Consider the following 8,738-nt stretch of genomic DNA (forward strand, 5'->3'; position numbering starts at 1 on the left):
GTTATTGTACACCCGAAAAGACGGTAAGTAATTGTTGTAATTCCTACTGTATTCTCACAAAAAAAAAAAAAAAAATACAACTGGATGTTTTTTTAAAGAAGGAAAGGTGTACAAATGAACTGTAAGATCAAAACCTTTAGGCTGCATCAGTTATTTCTCTGCTCAGTAGTTTAACAAGAAAATGTACAAATATATGTGTGGAGTGACCCACTTTTGGTGCAGGGGCGGCATTTAAGGGGGCAGGGAGGGGCAATTGTTTCACACACACAAATATATAGTATCTTGCTTCTCAAGTAAACCCTAAAATGATGCCCTTGTTTTGGGGGGTTCGGACTCAGTGGACTCCATGTAGGTGTGCCCCTGCCGTGGGTTTACTTAGGGTCTTCCCGTTTCATTCCACATTCTTCTTCCATTATTCGTCCTTCTTACATGTTACCTTAAAAGGTACAACTAGGATACGTTAAATTAAGATTTCCTTTTTGGATGAATTTAGATCGTTCAGTCCGTTCGTATTCAGAATAATGGTTTCCTCTTCTGTAAATGTTGCCACTTATGCTTTTTAAATTTTTTTTTTAACTCCTGCTCGACCCTTATATGTGTTCCCATCTGTTCGATCATTCGGCAAATCGGGCCAACTATTGTTGGAAACAAGAAGAAACAATTGGACATTACTTTTAAATTCTTAGCATATTAAGATTTTCATTTGACTTTTCCTTGTAGCAGCTGCGACTGCTTCTACAGGTCGCCTATTTTCTAATTTCAAAAGATGTTCTAGAAGTGTTCCAGTACATTGAGTGAAAAAAGTTTGCTTTCTGGAGCACGGCTATTGATATATGTATCTCTAAGACTTTCTTTCTCTCTCACACACACACACACACATCGTGTATCTATAAATTCACTATGTGTCAAAACAACACCGACCATTAACTCCTTCTTTTTGGAGTTATAGGCAGCCAAAAACATGAAAAAAAAAATGAACTTTAAAGGTCCATAGCTGCAATACTATGGAATATCCAGTAGTTGGGTCAAGACTTCACCCAGGAACTAATATGTGCTTTATCCAAAAATTCATGTTTCAGAATCCTAAGATACTCACGTAACAATTTTTGTAGAGGCAATTTGGCTGCGGACATATAATTTGAAGTACTCACCAACTACTGGTGAATAGATTTAGCTCAATAGCGTGTCGTATGACCTCAGAAGCTCTTACCCTATGGCAGTTGGAACTTGGCTGATCCTCGCCATTTTTACAACCTGCAAGAAAATTCTGGAACCAACGAGTTGCTGTGCTGTGGTTCCACAAATGTTTTGGGTTGCTGCCGCAGTGTTATGACCGAGTTCAAACTCATATAGAGTAACAGTCCACGTGTCAGACGTTGTTGAGCACTCTTGTTATTGCCATTAAAAAGTGACTGAAGATATTGACATAGTGGCGGCCTCTGTGTTAAACTGTCTGCTTGCCATACTATTACCTCTCGGGCCAGTTTACCTTGTACTTACGGTCTATCGCGACGTATACAAGCGCCTGCTGTTTGAGTTGTGGAAATATTGCAAGGCTAATGAAACAATTGTAATATGGGTTAAAAATGTATAAACATCTAGGCCAAACGTACCTTTATGGATATGAATAGCCACTTAACCTTGAAGATGTTACCGGATTATCTCCATTACCGGATGTTACCGAATTATCTCGGCCGGAACTTGGCCGAGATAATTGCAATAAGAAAACCTACTTATCTTTGTATTGTAGGCAACCAACATTTCTTTGCTACTGTACAGGTTGCATAGTTGCTAGGGAATGTTACGGATTTTAAACAGAATGTAGATATCCACCGTTACCCGTGAAGATGTTAATGGATTGACTCCATTAATGAACTTGGCCGAGATAATTGCAATAAGAAAAGTTACTTATCCTTGTATTGTAGGCAACCAACATTTCTTTGCTATTGTACAGGTTGCATAGTTGCTAGGGAATGTTATGGATTTTAAACAGAATGTGGATATCCACCGTTACCCGTGAAGATGTTAATGGATTGACTCCATTAATGAACTTGGCCGAGATAATTGCAATAAGAAAAACCACCTACCCTTGTAGTATAGGCAACAACACTTCTTTGCTGCTGTGCAGGTTGCATAGTAGCTAGGGAATGTTATAAGTTTTAAATGGAATATGCATAGCCACCGTTACCTGTGAAGATGTTAACGGATTGACACTATTAATGAATTCGACCGAGATACCCACTCTGGCTATGTTGCACAAAAAAAAAAAAAAAACTTTCGTTCACGAGTGTGGTACATAATAACATTACAATCTTATAAGGTCCGCTAGCGTAGTCCTAATATGAAAATAGAGAAATATTTTCTGGTCCATACTTTCTGTGTATTGAAGTAAGGTTCAGTAGCAGAGAGCGCGTTTACGTTTTTACACATGCCGTTTATATTGCAACCACTGCTTTTACAGATTACTATCAACTACTTTGTAGATTGCATTATTATTATTATTATTATTATTATTATTACCCATGCAGCTTTAATTCTGAGTATCACCAGGGTTCCTTTGTTCGACTGAAACTGCTCCATGGTGCTTCTAGAAGAATCTGTTCTTTTAGTTGTCTGGTTTTTGAAAATAACTATCAAACACGGAAGCAGCTTACTTAAAATTCTTCTTGACTTCCGATTTCCCCCAGAAAAATTCTTCCAAAGGTCATTTTAGCGTACTTTCCTTCAAGACTTTAACTCTTAACCCATTCTCGTTTTCTTTTTTCCTTTCTTGCTTGTGTAACTTGGCAGAGAAACTAGTTTTTTTTCTTCTTTTCTTGTTTCTTTGGGAAGAAACTACTTTCTTGGTCACTGGCAAACTCCTCTCCTCACTGGAAGAAAACTTGCTCTGGAAAGCAGCCAGCTAACAAAATTGTGATCCAAAGGAACAAACTTTCTTTACTGGTAAAAGGTGGTACACAAAACCGTCGCTACATTGTCAACAGCAGAGAAAGAGAAAAAAAAAAAAAACTAAAAACCGGAGAGAGTGCATTGAATACAGCTGTTCAGTGGCGGCTCGTGGATATATTTTAAAAAGTAAACTGACTATGTAATCTGTAATTTATTTTTCCAAAAGGTAGTCCAGGAACAGTGGGCGAGAGACATAAAATTAGTAATGTTCTGATCGTAGTATTTCTCAATATATGGCTCGCAAGTTAATCTCAACTTGTCGCCAAAAATATCACCCTTGCAATAACCAATAGGCGTTATCTCAAAATTTGGTATTCTAAGTTAACATCAGAAGGCTACCTTATATGATTTTACGAGATCTTCGATCGTCCTGTCTTCGAACTAACTCGATATCTCGGGAATAAAGCCTCCATTGGCTATGATTATGTAACTTCTGTAAAATCAGATAATAAAGTAAGATGTTAACGCCACAATGCAAATTTTGAGATACGGCTATTAGTTATTGCAGCGACGATATGTGATGACCAGTGTTCGAATTTTGAAAAAAATGCAATGTCTAAGGTGGTTCGAGAGTGTGGAAACAATAAGTAATAAACGCTGCAAAATGTAGTTAAAGTAACAATGCAACTGGAGAATAGGGTTGGGGGAAAGTGTTTGAGAACACATCACAATGACATCTGAGTGTGTCTGTGAAATAGAGGGTTCTATCTGATAATACATTTTTTGCTGATACGAAATATATGTCCGTCTTATGAATGTGTCGGTTAATGAAGGTTTCACTCTATATATTACGATAATTTGAATATTTTATAGCGATTTCGTCCTGCGAGAATTTTGACGGCCAGGGTTTGGACAGCGAAATTGTAGTCCGCGACAGGCCCGTAGCCAGCCCCAAAATGTAGTGCGGCGGCTGAAGTTAGGGGGGCCCGATCCACCATATTATAGTTCATTTGCAAGCCTAACGTGAAAATTTTTGGGGGGCGGCAATATTTTAGGGGGGCCCGGCTTCCCCTAGACCCCCTGTATACGGGCCTGGTCCGCGAGCTTTTGGCAGTGAGGTTTTATACCGAATCCGTAATTCTGGTTTCGTATGTAGTGGTCGTGATAATTCAAATTTGGAGTTGAGTTTATTTTTAGTTTAACGCCCATTTCAACAGCTAGGCTATATGAGACGGGACCTACTGATTAACGTGGAATCCGAACCACATGAGCTCCCGCCAATTCAAATTTGGAGTCCAATAATTGAGTCGTCCGTAGACTGCAGTTTCCATAACGGCTCTTGTCCATCAAATCCCAGAAAACCGAGAAAAACTGTAGAATCGATGCGTTTTGTACAACTGGAAATATTCGAAGGTGTTAAAGTTTCTCACACTGAAGTATTCCTAGTGCTACAAAACATGCAGATCCTGCATTTTTTTTCTAAGTTTTCTGGGATTTGCTGGAAAGGAATAACATGAGTTTTGCAACTGGACGACTCAGTGGGAGTGTTAGTATAAATTAAAAACATATAACTTGAGAACAGCGATACGATTGTGTCTTGACAATTCATAGAGTGATTGAATTTCCTAATCCTGAAACCTCATATATATATATATTTGGTCTAGGAATTAATTCGTGCGGGTGGAAAAGAGATGGCGAAACGAACGGAGCGTCCCACAGTTCCGTGTATCCACACATGTGTTGCAAACCCCTGTCATCGCGTATCGTTCGTAGTATAGGGCAGTGGATTAAAGCGTCAACAACACCAGTTTGTAGTTAAGTGAACATGGCGCAATTTGTGCCTGATAAAGTGTTTTTGCGGGGTGTCCTGCTGCATTACTTTAACATGCAGAAAAGTGCGACTGAAAGTCATCGTATTTTGGTGGAAGTGTATGGTGACCATGCTCTAGCTGAGCGAACGTGTCAGAAGAGGTTTGCACGGTTTAGAAGTGGTGATTTCGGCTTGGCAGACCAAGAGCGAGCTGAACAGCCAAAAAAATTTCAAGACGAAGAATTGACAGCATTGCTCGAGCAGGATTCGTGTCAAACGCAGGAACAACTTGCAGCAGCATTAGGCGTTGATCAAACAACAGTCTCCAAACGCTTGAAAGCCATGGGAATGATTCAAAAGATGTCACATTGGGTTCCGCATGAATTGAAAGACAGAGACGTTGAAAGACGAAAAACCATTTGCGAATTGCTGCTTCAACGACAGAGCAGAAAGGGGTTTCTGCATCGAATTATTACGGGTGATGAGAAGTGGATCCATTACGAGAACCCTAAACGAAAAAAGGCCTGGGTGAACCAGGTCCATCACAACCAAAACGAGATATTCACTGTGCAAAGGTTATGCTGTGCATATGGTGGGATATGAAAGGTGTGGTGTACTATGAGCTGCTGCAACCGGGTGAAACTATGAATGGAGAACGTTATCGACGACAATTAATGCGTTTGAAGCAAGCTCTGGCCAGAACACGACCAGAATGGGAGAACAGACATGATAAACTTATTGTTCAACATGATAACGCTCGCCCACATGTCGCAAAACCGGTCAAAACCTATTTAGAAAATGTCGGATGGGAAGTTTTACACCACCCGCCGTATTCACCAGACGTTGCTCCTTCGGACTACTACTTGTTCGATTGCATGAACAACGATTTGATTGGACAGCGGTTTACTTCTTCAGAAGATATCGAAACATGGGTCTCTGACTGGATCGCTTCCAAGGATGAGGACTTCTTTCGCCACGGAATCCGTACATTGCCGGACAGATGGGCGAAAGTGGTGGCTAGCGATGGACAATATTTTTCTTAAGGTATTTATGTATTTTGTGTTTGTACTACAGCTTCAATGTGTGCGTACCAACCGCACGAATTAATTCCTAGACCATATATATATATTTCTAAATGCAATTTTCGGTCTATATTTATTGTTTTTGTGTTTAATGAACTGTTTTTACATTAAACATGTATGTCTATGGAAATTATTCCAAAGAATTATATACCGATAATTCAGTGAACTGAAACTTTATATTTTTTCTTTCTTTTTTTACTTACAGGAACTAAAGTTTTGAACGTATTAGGGAAGACAAGGTTGTGGATTTCTTAACAACACCAAGAAGATAGGTTGGACATTTCTTTGAAGGCAGATTTCAAAGGAACAATATAGCAAAACGGTACAGAAGAAATAAGAAGGTAAATAAATCATAACTTTCTTCTATATGGAAGAATATTATGCACAAAGAATTGTGTTATTTTCGTATGTCATATATATCTTACTAGTTGTATCGTCCACCGTGGAAATGAGTAAAATATTTTTATTTTTTTTTAAAGGGAGAGGGGTGTATTTTATTACTTTACACGTTATAATTTTCAGTCTGAAGGAATAGGAGCGTGGACGTCTATATGGAAAGGTGATCGCACCCTCTAAGTACCTGAGAACCCTTTACATAGAAAGAAGTAGTAGTGTCACGTGTACACCACGTGAATGAATTTGGTTTTATGGTGTGATTTTTTCAATATTGAAACCGGAAATGGTAGATTTATACCACTTCCGGTTTTGGTAGAGAGAGAGTAAAGCTGTAATATATTATTGAGACGCTTAATTGATTAAAGAAAACTGCTCCTTACTATCTATGATAGTTTCCCCTAATGGCGATCAATGTGAAAACCGGAAGTGGCCGATTTCTGTTACTTCCGGTTTTAATAGAAGGTTAATAGAGAAAATAACCAAATCGATTACACCAAATCGATTACAAAAAAGGAGGACGCAGTGGCTCAGTGGTAGAGCGTTTACCTCTGGTGCATGGGGTCCCTGGTTCGATCCCGGCCAAGCAAGTTTTGTGTCGGACAACATTATGTCCGTGGGTTTTCTCGGGGTACTCCGGTTTCCTCCCACTTTCTCATTCCTCCAGTTCTTCCATCATCATTCACTTACCCTAATCATCCTCTCCCATAGAACATCATAGTGGGACGTTAAACTCAAATATTTCATTTCATTTCATTTTATGCGAATTCTCAAAGAATATACAAGACATGCTTCATGAAACACTTGTAGTTTTTAGTAAAGTTACCGTGTGATTTTTTTTTTTTAAAGTAACTTGAATTCGCCCTTAGCCTGTAAGAAAAAATAAAATAACGCCCCAAGGTTATGATCTTTCGGCCAATGAAGACAGAAGTTTAATGAATGAGGATGAGAATGTGGGAGAGAACTGGAGAATCGTGAGAAAACCCACTAATATGATGATGTCCCTCACAAACTAACTTGGCGTGGGATTGATTTGATTTTTGTCTAACGCCTTTCAGCAGCGAGATTAGATGAGACGTGGACCTACACATTAACGTGGGATCCGAACCACATGAGCTCCCGCCGGGAATTGAACCTGGATCTCCCACGCCATTGTATCAGGAACCCCTTGCACTAGCGATTAGTACTCTGCAACTGAGCCACCGTCTCCCATACAGCATGGGCGTCTCTGGCGGGGGGACGAGAGGGACACGTCCCCCCAATATTTTGAAGTACAAAATATTCAATATTTTATTATAATTTAATTTATTTACTAATGACAGAATATCGTATAAATAATAATAATTATATGTATTTGGAATATAATATTCAGGCTGTGAAACGATTGTAATCGAGTTCTTGATATACCTTAGGAGGTACGTGAAGGTAAGCAGAAAGGTATCAAATGAAATCGAAGTTAATAAACAGGTTAAGGTAGATAGTACCATTTAAAACACTTTCTTTTATTGCCCCTCCCCCCCAATTTCACATGCCAGAGACGCCAGTGCCATACAGTAAATTTTACAACACTGTAAAGGTAATTTATGGCAAATATATTTTTAAAATAAAACATATTGAATTAGGAAAGAATAACTGAAAAATACTTTTGTTTCCATAGAAATTAATGAGGCGATGTCTACCATATACAACCATGTATACATGTACTTTATCAGTATGGATAAGATTTATAACGAAATAATATGAAATCTTTGAGTTTAACGTCTCACGATTATGCCTATTAGGCTAAGGGATATGGATTATTTAGGCAAGTGAATGATGATGGAAGAATTGGTGGAATAAAATGTGGGAGAAAATGAGAGTACCCGAGAATATCCTCGGTCACGATATTGACTACCACATACTAACTTAGCCGAGAATCGAACCAAGGACCCCACGCACCAGAGGTGAGCGCTCTACCACTGAGCAACCATGCTCCCTATGATTAACAATGATAGTTTCTTTTTGTGACTCACTAGAAAGCTCAGAGTGTAGAGAGCGCTATAGCAAGCAGAAGCATACGAGTAGCATTGAGGGTTAGGACGCCAAAGGCGCAGTGGGAGGCGCTGTCGTTGTCAATTAAAATATCTTTAGGGTCTGATACACACAAAATCTCACAGTGTGCATACTGCCTGCAATACTTCCCTTCTGAATTATTAAGTTGTAGTACTATTTACTTTGTTAAAGCAAAGGGATCGTTCGGAAAAAACGAGTTTTAACCTACCTCGAAAACTGCGTTTCGGTTTTTCATCTTGAAAACTATACAACTTTAACCAATTTTTCTGTGAAAAATGAAATGAAATCTTTCCTTTTACGTCCCACGATTATGCCGGTTAGGCTAAAGGAGACGGTAATGATGACAAATGAATGAAATGGTGGAATGAAGAAAGTTGGAGGAAACGGAGGAACCTCGAGAAACCCTACGAGCACGGTATTTGTCCACCACAAGGTCCACACGGCGCGAGCTGGGATAGAACCAGGGACCCCAAGCACCCGAGGTAAACGCTCTACCACTGAGCCCCCGTGCC

At 39.3% G+C, this 8,738-nt stretch overlaps 1 protein-coding gene across 5 annotated transcripts in view; it reads left to right on the forward strand.

Annotated features, from left to right (window-relative positions):
• The window catches only part of LOC145672942 (very long chain fatty acid elongase AAEL008004), a 576,849-nt gene that overhangs the window by 464,068 nt on the left and 104,043 nt on the right, over nt 1-8,738 (forward strand). For all 5 annotated transcript variants that reach the window (XM_081742175.1, XM_081742176.1, XM_081742178.1 and 2 more), the window contains one exon: nt 5,987-6,122. The gene's annotated coding sequence lies outside the window, so the exon portion shown is untranslated. The remainder of the gene's footprint in view (nt 1-5,986; nt 6,123-8,738) is intronic.

Source organism: Thermobia domestica, chromosome 16 (genome assembly GCF_964235325.1).
Source record: "Thermobia domestica chromosome 16, izTheDome1.hap1.1, whole genome shotgun sequence".
Classification (NCBI taxonomy): domain Eukaryota; kingdom Metazoa; phylum Arthropoda; class Insecta; order Zygentoma; family Lepismatidae; genus Thermobia; species Thermobia domestica.